Source organism: Acomys russatus, chromosome 8, assembly GCF_903995435.1.
Source record: "Acomys russatus chromosome 8, mAcoRus1.1, whole genome shotgun sequence".
Lineage (NCBI taxonomy): Eukaryota > Metazoa > Chordata > Mammalia > Rodentia > Muridae > Acomys > Acomys russatus.
In genome coordinates, this window is record NC_067144.1 from 72,624,302 (window position 1) to 72,642,098 (window position 17,797).

Consider the following 17,797-nt stretch of genomic DNA (forward strand, 5'->3'; position numbering starts at 1 on the left):
CTCAGGTTAAGAGCACTGGCTGCTTTTCCAAAGGCCCTGAGTTCAATTCCCAGCAGCCACCTGGTGGCTCACCACCATCTGTAATGAGATCTGGTGCCCTCTTCTGATGTGCAGGCACACATGCATGTGGAATACTGTATAAATAATAAATAAATCTTATTTTAAAAAAAAAAAAAAAGGAAAAGGAAAGAAATACTGAGTGCACTGTTTACCAGAGGCTGGGGCAGCAGGGACAGAGAGGAGGCTATAGGACGTGGTGAGGCAGAGGGATGGGGGCGGGGGGCAACCTGCAGCACAATAGGGTGATGCTAATTGACAGTGACTAACAATGTGTCTTGAAATAGGCAGAAGGTGGGATTTTAAATGCTCCCAATGGAAAGAAGTGATAAACACTGGAGGTGTCAGATGTGTTCATGGCCCTCACTTGACCAATCCTGTCACTAGTTCCATCACACCCATAACTCCTTGTTATAAAAGCTAAAGCTTTTTCAATTTGTGTGCTTGCACATGTGTGCACAGGTGGTGCAGGCACAGGTCGTGTGTGTGTGTATGTGCCTATGTGTGTATGTCTGTGTGTGTCTGTGTGCGTGTGTGTATATGTGTATATGCATGTGTATATGTGTGTGCATGTGTGTGCATGTGTGTATGTGTGTGTGTGTGTGAAGATACATGAACCTGTGCACATATGTACATAGAGGAAGATGTCAGGCACTCTATTGTTTCAGTCTCCATCTCATTCTTCTGAGACAGGGTCTGTACGTGAACCCAGAACTAGGCTGGTGGCCAGCAAGCCCCAGAAACATTTGTCTGCATCACTCGCCCCTGCAGCACGGTGGCCGCTTCAAAATCTTTTTTTTTTTTTAATGTAGGTGCTAGGATCTGAACTCACATCCTCACCCATGCAGAACAAACACTTACAGCCACTGAATCATCTCTCCAGCCATAAAACAACAACAACAGCAAAAGCTAGACAGAGGAAAAGTTCAAATCCCCTCTCCTCCGTGTAGGGCAGACACAGTCTACTCAGAAGTCGGGGTGTCTAGGTATGTCACCTAGTTGGACCCCGATGCCTGCTGACTTCCCCTTGGCAGGGGTACCAATCGTAGCAGCCGTTCCGGGGAGCAACATTCCACCCTTTGATGCCCACATCTCTGATGGGGGTGGAAGGTCATGGAGGCTCCTGCCTCAGAATCTGAGTGACGTGGCATGCCACACGTTACGCAACGTGAGCTGGACAGAGACGGCAGCTGTCTACACGTGAGCCGCAGGGGTCAGCCATTGGCCAGATTGTCCTCATAGGCTATCTCCTGCAGACTCTGCTAAGGCAGGAGACCTGCACCTGCCACCCACTGTCCTTGGAGTAAAGAGAACTCACAACAAGCTGCAGAGCGAGCTGTGCAGGACTATAGCTTCTGATGCCAGAGCCCTGTGCTCTGTCCCACGGCAGCTGCCCACACAGCCCTAGCCGCTGACGGGCCTTCTTCTGCTGGCTGGATCTTCGCCTCAGGCGCTGTATGCTCTTGTCATGTATCCTCCTAAGTCTGGGGTCAGTTCTTCAGGAGCGTCTCTGTGACCTGGGCTGTGGAAATGGCCCTCTGGGTCAGGTCTGTGTTGCCTTCTGTGAAGTGGCTTTTAGCCCCATCAACCTAGTTCTATGGAAACTCTCAGACTTAAAAATTACTCACCAGCTCACTTAGACTGTGGGAGACACTGGGTTTAATCCCCAGCATTGAAAGAAAGAAAGAAAAAAAGAAAGAAAGAAAGAAAGAAAGAAAGAAAGAAAAGGAAAAGAGACCGCCACACAGCTAAGATGATTTCTAATCTACAAACAGCCTCTGGCTTGTGCTTCAGCTTTTAGCTTCTCACAGGGACCTTTCCCCATTCACAAAAGGTGCTGGCTTTGGGGGTGCTCTTAGCCTCACTCTCTTAGCTCCAGCACCCTAGGACCTGCTGTAGGTGACACTCCAAGCCTGGCTTTGCTGATAACTGCCCCTGTGCCCTATTTTCCTGGGTCCTCTGTCCTCAGCCTGGGTCGGTCCGTGTCTCAGCCACTGCTGCTGTTTTCCTTGCTGAGGACTCAAGCTGGAGTCCACAATTTGGATGCGGAGCTTCTCTGGGTCAGTTTGGTCCATCACGGTGCCACATGCACAAAGTCCACTGCAGACATTCAGTAAATATCATCCAAGTTCAAAGTACTGGAGAAACGCGTTGATGAACTGTCACCTCAGACAGGATGGGACTCATCACTGAAGCTGTCCGGTTGTCTGTCGGTGTAAGAGATCAGTGCCCATGACCAAGTTCTCAGCACAAAGGAGATGTATTTGCTTCAGAGAGACAAAGGACAGGGAATAAGAGACAAAGGCAGGAGACGGAGGACTAAGGAAAAGAGGGAGGGAACAAAGAGGGCGGGGCAGGGGCATCTGGATAGGGAGGAGACACACATGGGGAACCCTCGTGTTAGGATGAGGTGTTTGATTTTAATTGGGCATGTTAATTAGGTGAGCCAAAGGGGGCTTTTGATGGCTGGACTTCAATACTTTGATAGCTGGACCTTGGTAGTCAGTCTCAGGAGGAGGAAGTGGCCAAATAAGGGAACAGACCTTGGCGGCTGGCTTTAGGAATGTAATCTAATGGTTTTTAACAAGGCAGAGGGGATGAGGGAGAAGGGCAAAGCCTGCCAGAGCCATGCTTGCCAGGCTTGAGCTGGCCAGAGTCTTCAGTCTGCCCTGCTGTTCTCCAGCTACAAGAAAAGCAGCACCCGGGGCCAGCATGTAGCTCAACTGAGAGAGTACTTAGTCAGCATCCATGGAGCCCCGGGTTCGATTCCCAGCATCCCACTCATTAATGGTGCATGGTGAGAAAAGCCTGTAATCCCAGTGCTTGAGAAGTGGAGGCAGGAGGATTGGAGGGTCGAAAGAATCAAAGGGTAGCCTGGGATACATAAGACACTGCTTCAGATAAACAAACAAGCAACAAACAAATAAAACTTTACAAAAAAGAAAAGTAACACAGGCAGGCACTCCACTTAAGGTGGGTTTCCACCCCCAATAAATTAGTTATAAGTTGGAAATGCTGTCCGTCAAAATGTCCATAATACACCCCACTTATGAGCACCCCAGATCAGCTCACCACAGAATGCTGGTGGTTTGCCCTTGTAACTGTGTGGCCAACAGGGAGCCATGGCTTGCTGACTCCCCGTTTCTAAGAGAGCATCAACACCAGCCTGGAAAAAGATCAAACTTCAAAATTCAAAGTAGGATTTGTACAGATGAGTGCCAATGCATGCTTTCAGGAAGTTGAAAACCTAGCCATCCTAAACTGAGGAGTGTCTGTACAGAGAACAGTGCAGTTGCTGCCCACATGTCATTGCCCATTTGGCTCATGAGTTTGTCCCTGTTCTCTGAAACCAAAGAGCAGCCCAATGTCACCAGCATATGCAGGGTACACGTGTGTAAGTGCCAGAATTGATAGTGAGTGCTCACACGCATCCTGTCTCTCCCGACCAGCATGACAGCTCTGTGGGAGAAACAGCGTCGTCATTGACACTTGGTAAAGATTGAACTCGATGATACTCAACTGTTGGCCTTGATTGTGTCCACGCGGCTCATTGTCGGAGACCTCGAAGGATGAGGGGTGCCAATTATGTCCTACTGTCTCCCCAAGTCTCCCCCTGCCATCCAAGCCCAGGCCTGGTCCATGGGCAAAGCATGTGGTCTGTGTCTGCCCTGGTTCTCATGCTAGGCTCACCACAGCAGGTGTTTCCCCCTCCACACACACCCAGAAGGACACTGCCTTCAAGGACCCCGAAGAAGGAGGCTTTTATCCTACGTTAAGCCAGGGCCAGCCAGAGGGAGTCAGATGTACCCAGCATCAGCCACCACAACTGATGGGTTTCACATCCTGGCATTCAGCAATTGACTGGACCCACATGAGGACACACGTGAGGGTGCCACGCCCTGGCCTTCCACCCAGCCCTTCCTTCCTGGTGTCTTTTCTCTTTCTGGCTCTGTCCTCCTCTCCCGAGCTTTATCCTTCTCTTCCTAGTTCCCCGAGTCTGAATCTACAAACAGATAAGGAGATATTTTTCTTCTCTCCTTTATCCAATGCAACCCCCCCCCACCTATGAACACACCAGACAACTGACAGGGGTGGGCGTGCTTATCATTTCTGGGAGACCAATGGCATTTTAAAAGGTTACGTCTCTTACAGTAACATGTACAGCCCGGGACAGACACCTTGTGGGTTTCTTTATTCATGAAGCCCCACTCTTCTTCCTGGGATTGACGGGTGACAGCTCTTGACTTAGGCCTTCCTTGGATGTATTTACAGCTGCCTCTAAAAGTACATCCTTAATCAAAGGGGCCGTGACTCGCTGACATGTCGTCTGCTATTACTGAGTATCTCATTAAAATGTTAATAGCCTCTGTCCGGCTGTATTGATCTCCATGTCACTATTCTTGGAATAATAAGTAAAGTTGATTTTTTTTTTGTAAAGTTGATTTTTAAAACTTTGTCTATCAACCGTGCTGAGTGATGCATGAGGCGAGGGGACCCTGAGGGGACACGAGTGGCTGGGAGGCCTCCAGCAGAGTGGGCACTAAATAAAGGTGGCTCTGTCAAACCACACCAGAACACCAGCTTGCTAAGTTCAAACTGGATCTGGGGAAAGTGTTTTCTTTTTCCCTAAACAAATTGATCACCAATGGTGGCTTTAAATCCCTGCCTTGTACATATCTCTAGGTGCCTGAGCAATTTTAGTGTGAGCACCAGCGATCCCAGACGGCACGGGACCCACAGAACCATTTGGGGCTCTCCCAAAACTGAGGCCTAAGTCCAGTGTCCTCCTCCACCAGCATGCTTGGTTGGCAGCTTCTGCCCCGCTGCCCCCACCCTCTGATCCCTGCCTCTCACAAGCCCTGCCTCGCTGGTGGTCTGTCTGAGGCTCTTTAACCTCAGCTGTGCAGGGGCTACAGAGGTTAGTTAGCCCTTCCTCCCTTCAGGTCTAAAGCCATCAGCTTTCCTGCAGGCAAACCTGCCTACTCTGTGCCCAGCAACACCAACCCAAGGTGGCCCTGCCTGACTGAACCCCACGTACCTCTCTGTGTAGTTACCTCTGCTATTTGTCATCTTCAGCTCTTGCCTGCCTCTTCCTTGGAGGACAAGTGGAGATGGTGTCTCTAGTTTACTCTAGCCTTACCAGGTCCGTGTTGGGCAAGTAGCAGACTCTGAATTAAGTTTTAGTTGAGAGCTCATTTGGTAGAGGGTTTGTATGCAAGCACAAAGACGTAAGTTCAAGCCTCAGAGCTTAACAAACAGCAAAAACACAAACGCAAATAAAACCACAGGAGTAGTGGTGTGTGTTTCTAACATCGGTGCTGGAGTGGCAGAGACAGCCAAGCTGGGGTTCACGGGCCAGTCAGTCCAGCCTAATTGGTGAGCTCTTGGGCAGGCAGACATCCTCTCTCAAAAGACAAGGTAGACAGCTCCAAATGGACTGATTAGGTCATATTCTGGCTTCTGCATACACATGTGTGCCTGTAATACATAAATGCATACTTATATGTACCTTCACACACATACGCACTTATATGAACATGTACTTACACACACACACACACACACACACACACACACACACAAATACTGATTGAGTCAATGAAAGAAAAGTCTTCTAAGCCCAGGAAGGATCCCAAAACGCCCCAGCAAGAACAACTCTAGAAGGGATTCTATCCAAAAAAAAAAAAAAAAAAAAAAAAATCAAGGGAAGAAACCCGTAGGAAATGGCCCCACTCAGGACAAGAAGGAGGAGGAACTCGGGGATGCGCGTCCATACCTCTCACTGCTGCCTGCACCTCACTTCATTCAAGGGGAGGGTCCTGGCCTGTGCCTGTGCCTCAGAACCCAAGGGCTGTGGTTTAAAGTCATGTTCAGCCCCAAGTCAACATTTCCAGAACAAACACCCACAACCAGAAGTGGCAAGGACGGCCGACACACCACATCACTCTCTCCTGCCAGAGCCAGGCCCTGTTGGAAGATGGCTATCATTCCTTAGGGCCCCGCCATCCCCAGCCTGGTGGAGCTAATGGCCTGTCAATGGGCCCATTCAGACAGCCCGCTTTGCATATTATTCTTAATAAACATTCATAGCTCAGGCCATAATAGCCTTTTCAAGGCTCTGCTTTGAGTGTGTGTTAGCGACAGAGTGCCTTTGTGTACTCACATGTACAAACACACTGGCCACCCTGTTGATATGCAGCATATATTTATAAATATTTATCACCGAGTCGTGGATGACATTTCCAAAATGCAGCGTTTGAATTAGACTCCGTTTCTTTTCTGTCTCCAAAGGAGAGGCCAGACGAGGTTAATTAATCCAATTTGGCCTAATAACGTGCTGCCTAATGATCTCCATGCCCTGGGTTATTTGTCAAGGGGGAGGGACTCGCACAGCAGCATGAAGAGGAGGGTCAGGGACTCCAGGCCGGATCTATTGCCAGCCAGGGCAATGGAGACACTGTGCCTGCGGTGCCCCTCAGGGACCAGTAAGGACCAGGCAGCCATAAGAAAAGCCAGAGTCTGACTTGGGTGACTCCCAAGGGGCGACACCATGGTCAGCAGGCTTCCCTCTGGGCCTGTTCCTGCCTCGCGTCTTAGTCCGTGCATCGTTTGCTCAGAAAAGGCATCCCGGGTGCATTCTCAAGAACAGGACCGGATCCCCTCACTCTCAAGGCTGTTTCCACAATGGATTTGACCAGGTGTCAGACAAAACCAGGGTATTAGTTAAGAATTGGCCAGAAGAAGTTCCTGTCTTTGATGTGGAGTAGAGTAAGGAGATGGCTTGCCATGCAGGCACGAGGATCTGAGATCCCATCCTCAGAACATACAGAACATACATACAGGACACACATACAGGACACACATACAGAACATACATACAGAACACACATACAGAACACACATACAGACACACATACAGAACACACATACAGAACACACATACAGAACACACATACAGAACACACATACAGACACACATATAGGACACACATACAGAACACACATACAGAACACACATACAGGAACAGTAGCCTGTACCCCTAGCACTGGATCTGTAGGAGTCAGGCCAACTCAGCCCAGGTCCCTGTCTTAAAAACCAAGATGGAGGGCTGGAGAGATGGCTCTGAGGTTAAGGGCACTGGTGCTCCTCCAGAGGTCCTGAGTTGAATTCCCAGCAACCACATGGTGGCTCACAACCATCTACAATGAGATCTAGTGCCTCTTCTGTCCTGCAGACTGAACAGTGTATAAATGATAAATAAATAAATCTTAAAACAAAACAGAATCAAACCAAGGTGGATTGTGCTTGAGGATGGCACTAAGATGGACTTCCAGCTTCTATACAAACACAGGCACTCATGCATGCACACATGCACTCACATTCACAAATACACATGCATGCCTTACCACACAGATACACACACAAATACACAGGCATGCATTCACACACGCATGCATGCACTCACATAAATATACATTCCATACAAATGCACACACACATACACACACTGTCCCCTAGCCTCCACATTCACCCATACATACAAATAAAACATTCACACTAACACACGTACAGGCACACGCAAAGAAACAGATGAAAGTAATTTTACTAGTACATTTTCATAACCCAGTATATCCCAAAAGAAAGGAAGCCACCCCCCAAATCCAGAAAAGATCATTCATTAGAAAACAAACAGCTAAGTATGGTGGCGCATGCCTGTATGTAATCCAGCACTCGGGAGGCAGAGGCAGGAGGATCTCTGTAAGTTTGAGGCCAGTCTGGTCTACAAAGCAAGTCCAGGACAGCCAGGGCTACCCAGAGAAACCCTGTCTCTAAAAACTGGGGGGGGGGCAGAGGAAAAAGACTCCTGTTTGCTGCCCCTCATTCTCTACCCCAGGTGACCCCCAGATCTGCACAGACTGTTGCTATTATGGTTTGAATGTGAAAGGCCCCCAGCTGGTGGCTGTTAGGGAACTTGAGGAGACTGCACCCTGGTGGGGAATGGGCCGCTAGGGATGGGCTTTACTGAGATTTTATAGCCCAGCACTGCTTTCTGGCTTTCTGTCCCCTCTGCTTCCCAACAGTGGGTTTAGTGTGGCCAGCCAGCCTCTTAGCCTGCCGCCAAGCTTTCCCTGCCTTGGTGGGCTGTTGCACCCCCTCTAACGCTGAGCCATGGTGAACCCATCCTGACTTACGATGCTTCTGGTCTTGTCCTTTGTCCCAGCAGTGCGGCAAGAAACTAACTCAATGCATCATGACCTCCAGGCTCGTCACTGTCCAGCTCTGTCCAGGGGCTTTTCCACCCACACCACTCTGCCCTGCGCATTTTCATCTCTTCCTTTAAGCCCGGAAGAGCCAGTCCCATGCACCGAGTACTCAAGTGGAAACAAGGGGCATGTCCAAGTGCATTGGGCACACTAGTGCTCCCTCCCTCCCCCCCCCTCTCTTTCTCTCTCTCTCTGTCTTTCTGACCCTCAGCTGCTGGCTCAGCCGCGATGCAAGACCCATGGGTCTTGAGGGTTCTACCCCCCAATGCCAAGCAACTCTGTGCACATGGGTCTGAGAGTCAAATCCAGACCTCCGTGCTTGTGTGGCAGACATTTCACCCCGGAGCAATGTCTCTTTTCTGCATACTGTACAGTCCAGTAACAACCACACAAAGGTACAAATTGCCACATCAACCTTGAATTAAGTTGAATCATATGAAATTCCTCATTTCATAAGTCCGACACAGTGGAAAAGCTAGCAGTCTCATACATTTCAATGTCACAGACAGCCAATGCACAAACTCCAGGGTCAAGAGCTTGAAGAAGGGGCTAGGGAGATGGTTCAAGAGTTTAGAGCACCAGCTGCTTTTCCAGGGGACCCAGGCCTGGTTCCCAGGACCCACATGTTGACTCCCAACCATCTGTGACTCCAGTTCCATGGGGTCTGAGGCCTTGAGTACCAGGAATGAAAGTGGTGCACAGACATATGTACATGCAAAACATTCATACACATGAAAAATAATCAAATTAATAGAGGATGGCCTGAGACTGTATAAAAGCTGGAGGGCAGTGGTCTTTAGTCCAGGTCCTGGGCATGCAGAGGCAGGCAGTGCTCCATGAGTTCAAGGCCAGCCAGATCTACAGAGCAAGTTCCAGGACATCCACAGCTACACAGAAGAACTTTATGTGAAGGAGAAGAAGAAGAAGAAGAAGAAGAAGAAGAGAAGAGAAGAAGAAGAAGAAGAAGAAGAAGAAGAAGAAGAAGAAGAGGAAGGAAGGAAAAAAGAAAAAAGAAAAGAAAGTAAAGAGTTTGAAGAAGATAGAGGATCAAAAGAAAGAGAAGAAACACAGAAAGAAAGAGAAATACAGAAAAAAAAAAAAAAGGAATCTCTGAATGAGTGGGACCAACAATGACCACTTTCCCTAGTCAGGGCAAACACAGTATGGTTTTGAGGCTGGAATTTGATCTGTATTCTTTCAGCCAAGGAATTCTGTTCTACAATTGACTCATTTAAAAGTAGGTATTTAGCTAGTATTTGTTGGCTGATGAATGAACGCAGAGGTCAACCAAAGGGCTGCCGGTACCCCAAAACAGAAGAGCGGAGAGCAAAAACACAGCTCGTCTGTCTGAGCTATGGCGGAGTCCTGGCATCTGTGATTTCCAATTCAGGGTAATTTGTCAGGTGACCTTGAATGGAAATGCTAGCTCTCTTTTTTGTGGCTATGGAAAAGAGGGTTAATATTTATTCCATACCAGGCAGCACTAAAGGGGTGAAAGGTGATTGATCGCTATGACTGGAAGGAAGGAAGACGGAGTAATAAATACTAATTATAATAACCATGCTGGCTTGGAAGAAAAATGTCCTTTTTTTTTTCTTAAAGGAGGAAGGAAAGGGAAATCTCTCCAAAAGAAATCCTCCTGGGACAGTCTCCTGGGTCACAGACTCACACTGGCCTGAAGGAACCCAAAGGGACTGTGGGATAGGCAGGGAGTCTGTGTTTTTAAATTGTTCATGCAGAATTTCATATCTCAGTTGTCAAATTATCTCAACTGTGGTATGTTTGGGGCCAAAATTTGCAAGCAATTATGCCTTTCTTCACTTTACATAAAATGTAAAGAATGAACGTTAAGGTCACAAATTAGCCTCCTGTAATAACCACTGTGCACACAGCGCTGCATATTTCATCTGGCCCCTGGCACAAGCCAGATCCTTCAGGGACGGCTTCTGCGGTTCCCTGACTCCGATCCTGTGTCCCGTGACCCTCTTTCGGGTCATCAGGAGATAAATGGGACTTTGACACTTGAGCCTGCAGCATGGATCTAGAAACCCCAGCCTTTCCCCTTGGTTCTGTGTCCTCCAGGCTTCTCAGGAACACATAGAGGGTCCGCAGCGAGGTCCATAGGCCTCCCAGCACACATACCCGCTCCTGGGAGAAGGGCCAATTGGCTTAGTTTGCGGCCAGACTGGTAAGGGGTGGTAACTGACACTTGAACAGGACACGTTGCATTCCTCCAGAGTGTGTGGCAGTAATTGAATACACGTGAGCCTCCTGCACGGTGACCCTGGAGTGTGCCACACACCTGGAAGTAGTGAGGTCCAATTAATGTGTCACCGCCACTAACAGTGGCTACTGGTGACAACCAGCAGTTGTCCGCCCAGGCTGAGCAGCTGGGGACAGAGTGGGGAGCAAGGAACAGTATCCCAGGTAATTAACCTGATGATACCCGCTGCCCCTCCCTTAAGGAGTTATGCCTGCCCTAAAATTATCAAAGGAGTCAACGCACCAAGGATGACAATGACTCAGCAAAAGTTTCTGCTCACTGTTTTTTAGACAGTCTTAGGCCAGCCTTCATTATTATTTTTTTAAAGCTATGTACATGTGTGGCTCTCGTGGCTGTACACGTATGAGTGACGGTGCGGGGGTGGGGGTCAGCGGGGTGGGGCAGAGAAACTCCCTGGACTGGAGTGACAAGCAGAGTGACTAGTGGTTGTGAGCTTTGTGAGTCGTTTTGCCTCAGGATCCTCTGGAACTGCCCTCAGTTTCTCTCCAAGAGCAGTGTGTGCTCTCAACTGCTGAGCCAGCCCTCCAGCCAATTAACATCTTAAGCAAACATGAAAGCGCCATCCAAAGGCAAAAACAACCAGAGGGAAGCACAGAAACGGGAGGCTCCGCCTTCCCATGCGCTCACCGGTCCTCAAGAATCCTCACAGTGAGCCCAGCACGATGGCGCAGGCCTTGAAAACCAGCACTTGGGAGGCAGAGGCAGGGGATCACTGTGAGTTCGAGGCCACCCTGGTGTACAAAGTGAGTCCAGGACAACCAAGGCTAACACAGAGAACCTTGTCTCAGGGGGAATAAAAGAATCGCAAGTGCTTACAGCGTCACAGGAAACCCGTGGCCATCAGTACAAGAAGAGAGGGACTCAGCAAAGAGTCCATGCAGTGACTTGGGACAAGCAGCCCAGGCCAAAACAAGGCGCTGGGGAGTCCTGAGCATCTGTCTACAGACTTCAGGGGTTCCTTCAAAAAAGGCATCGGCCCTTGGGAAGCTGACCCAGCAGAGAGTGGGAAAGCGCAACGCGTCATCAGTACACGCACGCTAACCCCGTGGGACAACGCGGAGAGGAACTCTGTCATCTTGGCATTCCTCAAACTACAGACAAGAACCAGGACCCAGGTTGGAGTTCACAGTTTGGTTCTTTCACGCCATGTGTGTTGGCTTCCAGCTCCACTGCCACCTCCAGGTCTGTCTGTCTGTCTGTTTGCCCCTGTGGGGAGAGGCATCCTTCTGAGGGGTTTGCAGGAGAGAGGACCTGAGGGAAAACAACATTCTCTCAGTCTTTAGGGCTGGTCTGAGTCCCAGTGGAGGGCTGTGTTGAAGGGCTGACCGCCGGAGCCTGGGCACTGCGTGTTCACAAGGCCTCGGGCGGTAAAAACACTAGCTGCCCCTCCCTGTGGTAGACTCTGTGCCCTTGACCTGTTGATGCTGGACTCAGCCACAGTATTTTCTTGGCCAATGAACTGTGAATGGGAGTGATAATGTGGTGCTTCTGAGTGGAAGACATAAGAAGATGTCTCAGGCCAAAGCCGTACTTTTCTCCCATTTCTGCCATAAACCCAGCTTGTCCTGACAGACTCTAGGTCTTAAATCTTCCACTTGACTCCCATGTGAACAGAGTAAACATAGTATACACAGATCTAAATCTAAAACTGGATAAGCAATTTTAGGGGATGTTTGTTACCAGAGTATACTAATCAACAAAAACTGACTGATACGGACTTTATCAGTGACCATGTAGTCAGGAATGGCAGGAGATGCACTGTCTGTCTCCTACAGGAATGAACACACACACACACACACACACACACACACACACACACACACACACACACACACACACTACCCAGGGGAAATTGTCTAGGCAGTTCCTGAAGATAACACCACAAAAGGTATTAGCATCACACTACTAAGGACTACAGGCTGCTGCCATGGGGAAGCTGGGAAAGGAAGATTGCCCTTGGGCAAGGCCTGGAGGTTCCATGTAGGCATAGGGATGCTACCTTGATGCCTTGGCAACTCTGTTATGCACTATCCCGGTGTGCCGCACACGGCAAAGCCAGAGTGGGGCCCAGAAGATCATGAGTGGATCCCAGATGCTGGAAGCTGGGCTGTAGGGTTGAGATTTTCACTATTGGATTTTGGGTTTGATTTCACTGTTTTTGATGCCTTGGTTCCTCCCTCCTTTCGGAATATAAAATTATACAAGTTGTTTTATTTAACAGATGGCCACAGTTAAGGAGACTGTGACTTTCTAAAGAGACGTTGAACTTTCAAAGCATTGGAGTCCTTAAAGACTGAGGAACTTTTGAAATGGTGTTTAATAATGTGATATTAATATGGGCTCTTGAGGTGAAGAAAAGAAATGTTACTGTTTAACAGTGATGTGTTCGCACTTTAAGCTGACAAGGAGCCAAGTGAGTGTCTGAGTCAGTTCTTATTGTCAACTTGACACACCTAGAGTCTCCTAGGAGGAGAGAACCTCCATCAGACCGGCCTTGGACATGTCTGTGAGAATCTGTCTGGATTGGTTGTGAAGACCCAGTCCACGGTGGGTGGAGCCATCGCTGGGCAAGAGGGCCTGGGCTGTGTAAGAAAGCGGGCTGAGCATGGGCCAGAGAGAAAGCCAGACAGCAACAGTCTGCGGATTCGCTTCAGTTCCTGCCTGAGTCCCCTAATGATGAACCGTGAACTGTGACCTGGAAGTTTTAAGCCAAATAAACTCTTCCCTGAGATCTTTTGGTTGGGATATACCTACAGCTATACCCATGATACCTTTGCCTATACCTAGCTAATCTCCCGAGTGCTGGGATATAAGGCCTGTGCCACCGCCACCTGGCTGATTGGAATATTTTATTACGGCAACAGAAAGCAAACTAGAACAAGCCCATTCCTTACTCGCAGGGAAGTCAGGTTTGAGTATTATCGATACGTCTGAATTAAATTGGTTCCATGTTAATCAGCTTCCCGTCACTATAACAAAATGTTTTCTATTACTTAGACCAGGGAGGTGACTCAGTGGGTGAAGCCACTTACCACCAAGTCTGAGGAGCTGAGTTCCATCCCTAGGACGTACTCGGCAGGAGGAGAGACCCAAATCCCGCAGGCTCTCTGCCCTCCAATCAAACCCCATGGCACATCAGCTCCTCCACCCCCACCCCCCCCCACAGGAAATAGACAAATATACTTTTTTAAAAGATAATAAATTAGAAGGAGAAGGAGAAGGCTGGCCTGGCTGTTTTGAGGTTCCAGCCTGTGACTGGTTGGGCTTGGTTTACAGGCCTCTCCCTGCAGCATGGCGGCTCACCTCACATCTAGGAGAAAGGAAGACGAGACCAAGGTCCCAGAAGCCACGGTGAGGACATGTCCACTCTGTGCAGGACAGAAACAGAGCACACGTTTTAGCAGTGGAGACTGACAGGATGCTGCGTGCGTGCGTGCGTGCGTAACAAATGAGCCTTCAGGTTCCTCGTGCTGGGGAGGAAGTTGACTCCGGTCAGCAGCACTTGACTCTGTTATGACTCCTTGACATGTCCTGCCTGCTCTCGGCCCTGGCTGGAGTGACTGAGAAGGAGACACTGGGCTAACCCTGAGCCTCCTCAGAGGGCGAGGACCTCTGTGTGCCTCTGAAGATAACAACCTCAGCTTGGCACTCAGCAGTGGATTGATTTAGCCTACTACCTCTAAAAAACTGTTTTATTTATATATTTGTTCTAGTATTTTCTTCTTTCATGTTTCATGTGTGTGGTATGTATGTGTGTATGTTTTCATGTGTTTGCATGTGTGTAGGTGAGGAGGATTTCATGCTTGTGGAGCATGTGGTTGGGTGAATGAAAATGAGACTGCTCTTCTGCCTTATTCATTGAGGCAGGGTGTCTCAATCAAACCCAGAGCTCACTGATATAGCTGGTTTTGCTAACCAGCTTACTCTGGGCTTCTGAGGCTGGATTGCCTCCCCCCATCAGGGGTTCTGGGGATCTGAACTGTGGCTCTCACATTTGTCTCCACAAGGGGCAAGCACTTAACCACTGAGCCATCTCTGCAGCCTTGTTCTTCAAGTTTCTAAGTGTGAGATACTTACAGTGGGAGGTACCAGGAAAGGTGAAAAGGCACAAGGCAAGCTGAGACTGAGTCCCACTGTGCCTGAGGTCTGGAGTGTCCAGAGGGACAACTCAGCATCCAGATGCTGTGGGCGTCCACACGGGCAGCTCGATTCATCCTCAAATTAACCTGTGAGGTGGGCACCCAGGCTTCACATGAGTGAGCAAGGTGGGACCTAGCAGGCTGTGCAGACATCCCTCTGTTCTGGTCCAAAATGACACCAAAAAGTGTATGCACCCAGGCGATGTGAAGTCGCTGTCACCAGAAGGTGACAAATTCAGTTTCTCCACCAGTGGGAACCCGGGGCCTGGGGTGCTGTTGCCACAGCGACAGACTCTGACAGAATCTCCGCTGTAGTGCTGTAACAGGTCTTGGTGGATGGTGACAATCACTGGCTGACAGGCAGGAAGATGGGGCTGGGGTCACTGGGGATAAAAATAAAGCTTTGAACCTTGTGATGACAGAGAGGGGAGAGCTGTCCTGAGACAGGGACCACGGGGACCTGAGTCTGGGCTCTTTTCTTCATGAAGAGCCTCCTGCAGAGGTTGAGTCTGCAGCGAGCGTGTTTGGAGGACATGCCTCCCCAGGCATGGCAAAGCAGAGGCAGGTTCTCTGCAGCAGAGTTCCTCTGGTTAGTTCTGCAGGGATCCCACAGAGTAAAGTTGCTGTACTCACGACCTCATGAACGAACACCAAGAAATATGTAGGGAGGCGGACTGCCGCAGATATGAACGCTGACAGAGCGCCCGCGTGCAGATTGAGACTCGTCTGTGTTCTGGCTCCGGTAGGCAGCAAAGGCAGCCATTCCGCTGAGTCCTTGCCACAGAAAGGGCGTTCCCAGGCTAGCGAGCATGCTGGCTGAGCCTTCCCCATCTGAACGTTGTGGTGGCCACACACACCTGGCCTAGAGATACCTTTATAGTTGCAACAACTGCTCACTATATCAAGTATGAAATGCTTAAAGGAAAAAAAATACACTTACAAAGACGAACAGATAGCAAGATGTTGTTAAGATCAGGGGGAAAATAAAGAGGATGGCTAAAAATGTCTGCTGTAGCTGTTGTGTGACATTTCCTAGGAAGCCACAAGTAAAAAATCTCTTCATCCCAGAGGGGACACAAGGGCAGACTAAAGAAACAACTGCGCCCCCCCAAGTCAAGCTTGTGAGCTGTGAGAGTATGGGGGTTCCTTACAGGATTTTGGGTGACTTACAGGTGGGAGCATCACCAAAAAGACGTCCTCAAACATGAGGGACGACTTGAAAGAGCTGCACCCCTGGAGCTCTGAGCGGGCAGGTCCGACAGAGAGTCACCTCTGTCAGCGATTACTTACAGCTTCCACAACCTGCTCCAGGCTGTGTGACTCTGGTGACTTTCTGAGCCTGTTTAGTTTGCACCTGTGACCCACCCTCCCCGGTCTAGTGGAGGAGACAGCAACACAGCAGTATCCAGGAGTAAAACAGTGCATTTGTTGAGTGATTGGGCTAGAGTTAAGGGGAGGATCAAAGGACAGAAATACATCTGAGGACCTTACTGAGAGACAGAGAGAAAAATGTGGGAGAGTACGAACAGACGTGAGGTGGCTTTGTAAATAAAGTTTTATTAGGAGCGACCACTCTCGTTTGCGTGTGGGCTGCCTGGAGAGTCTTGTCATACTTCAAGCTGGTCTAAAAAGGCTCAGTAGCTGTTACACAGACCGTGTAGCTTTCAGAGCCTGAAGCGGCCGTTTTCTGAATTTACGAAGTTAGCCTTGCTCTAGTATATGCCTGGCTGGGAACCCAGCAGGAAGAAATGGAGACAAAGGAAGAGAGGCAACATTTTTCGCTTTGTTTTATTCTTTGAGAGCTTCATACATTGCGCGCGCACACACACACACCCACACACACACACACACCACACCCACACACAGCAAGAGAGAAGCAGGGGGGGGAGGGTCAAAGTGAACAGAAGAGCTGGCGGCAGCTGCGCAGGCCCAGGCTGTCCCCCAGGGGCTCTGAAGGGAACAGTGCTTTCCTGACAACTTGTCTGTAGGCTTCTGGGCTCCTAGCATTTTGGAAACTTTGTACTGGGACCTGAATAGGAATTTTCTGGTCCCTCTGTCTTCTCTCCCTGGGTTTACAGATGGGCACCTGGAACTGAGGGCTTGCCGAACGCTAGATCATCATTCTGCTAAGAACCGTATTCTCAGAGCCTGATACCACATCCTTTAGGGCTGTGGAGTGAACACTTCACAGACAAAGTTAGTGAGCACACCAAGGTGTCGCTAGCAAGGATGAATGCTAGTAAAACCAAACAAGAGTGCTTTACCACCATCGGCATTAACCTAACTGATAACTCTTACACTGAAATAAATAAAGCTGACCAAAAACAAAAACAAAAACAAAAAAACGCAAAACATAAAGTCAGCACAAGATAAAACAAGGCTGCCACGTCCCGAGGGTCAGGAAGTCGACCACTATGTGGAAATGTAGAAACAGGCTCATTTTTACTTTTGGTAGTCATGCACACCCTAGTCAGAAAAAAAAAAAAAAAAGAGTGGGCTGGGTATAGCCCGATGGTAGGATGGTTGCCTAGCACACCCAAGACCCTGGATTCTAACACCAAGCCTAATAAAGCAAAAGGGTGGTGAGAGGAGGAAGAAAGAAGGACAGAAAAGGGGGGTGGGACACGAAGAGGGTATATGCTTGTGACAGTCACCCAGATAAGAGCACCCTGGGAACCCTCTAAGTGACCTAATTGTTCTCTCCCTGGCACCTTGTCATCATCCTGGCTTCTCAGGCTTCTTGCAGTGGTCTCTGACAGTCCTTGGGTGTCGGGTGTCAAGTGTAACAAGCGTGGTGGCCTCCACCCGAGCCCAGCAGTGTTGTCAGCCCTGGAAACTTGAGTTGCACTCTTCCTTTAAATAGGTTTGTAGTATGACAAGACTCTCAGGCAGCCCACACGCAAACGAGAGTGGTCGCTTCTAATAAAACTTTATTTACAAAGCCACCTCACATCTGTTTGTACTGTCCCACATTTCCTCTCTCTGCCTCTCAGTAAGGTCCTCGGATGTATTTTTTATTCAACAGCTATTCCTTCTGACCCCTGAGCATCAT